Below are 1,448 nucleotides of genomic sequence, written 5' to 3'. Positions count from 1 at the left end.
CCCAGCAGCAGAGGAGAAAAGAGCTTGCCCAGAGAAGTAACGGAGCCATGGGGACATCGAGGCAGCGGTGCACTAAAGGGCACGGGAGACAGAGTCAGGGTGGTCCCTTCTCCTTCATCTTTGCCCATTTCCCAGTGGGACTGGTGTCTGAAACACAGGGTATCGGGCTTTGAGCAGAGCCCTGGCTCTGACCCCTGTGGCCGTTTGTCTATCACTCAAGCTATTAATCACGGAACAGTAAAACTCTTAATGAAATATTTAAAATGCAATCTACTAACAAAACATTAACGGCACAATTGAGAAAGCCCTAGGCAGCGCAGGCTGGGGAGGGCAGAGGACAGAAAGCCAGTACACAAATGAAGGGGAGAGGGTCCCAGCTGTGTGACCGGGCGGGCGGGCAGCCACCCCCAGTCAGGTGCCGGAAGAGCTGGGTACATCTGTGTTCACTTCCTGTGTGACGCATTGCTCTGGGCCTCAGTTTCCCCTTGGGGACGCGGAGCCCAGGGAGCCCCGGACACAGACCTCCCTGGACAGCGTCTCACCAGGCAGTTCCTGGCGGCCTGGGTCCCCCGGGGAGCGGCTATAATTAGGCAGGGCCTGGGAGTGACAGATGGTTTTTCTGTCTTGGGCTCCCAGAAGGTGTCCGGCCTCCTTCCGAGCTTCCTGGCTGGTGGGGGGCTCCTGGCCAGGCCCCGAGGCACCCCCTCCTGGGCCACTGCCCCGAGTCCCGTGTGTTCAGCGGGTGCAGTCACTGCCAGCGCCCTGGTGGCCCGGGTGGTGGCTCCTGTCTCAGGCTCCCAGGAAGTATAGGAGCCCCTCCCTGGGGACCCTGAGTGGGCTTCCCATGCCTAGGCCCCCAGGGACTCGGTTTCCTCTGTGTGCAGTGGGGCGGTGCCAGCTTGGGGCTCTTTTAGTACAGGCACCTAGACAGTGGGCTTGCATAAGTGAACACAGTGATGCACAGTACCCAATGCACTGACTTGGAAAGATAGATCCAAGGAATGCAGGGAGCCAAAAGTTTGAGGTGGTCGGCTAAGCAAATGTAGGAAAGCATGAAGGGGGATCTCTGAGAAGTGTGATTGAACAAAAAGTTGGCAGGGCGGACGGGGATGCTGTCCAGCGCCGGGCCTGGGGAATGTCAGCGCAGGTGGGATGGCGGGGACTCGGAGGTGTATGGGGAGCTGGATCTGAGCCCCCCTCCCCCGTGGCCCTGCAAGAAAGGCTGGGCCTCTCCTCAACCCCCACTCTCCCGGCCTCAGTTTCCCCACCTGGCAAAGGACGGTCAGTCTAGATTCTGGGGTGGGCTTGGGGGTTCTCCATCCTGCACACGGGCGGGGGTTGGGGACTCCGGTGCGGGGGTCCAGCACCATATGCCTCCGGGGGCGCGGGGCTGCAGGGGGCGTGGCGGTCATCAGGTTCTGGCCCTTAGAGAGGGGCGGCGGGTGGCG

The sequence above is a fragment of the Fukomys damarensis genome, unplaced genomic scaffold (assembly GCF_012274545.1).
Source record: "Fukomys damarensis isolate Sample0158 unplaced genomic scaffold, DMR_v1.0_HiC HiC_scaffold_37, whole genome shotgun sequence".
Lineage (NCBI taxonomy): Eukaryota > Metazoa > Chordata > Mammalia > Rodentia > Bathyergidae > Fukomys > Fukomys damarensis.
The sequence above is the reverse complement of the archived record's forward strand: the minus strand, read 5'-3'. Positions refer to the sequence as shown.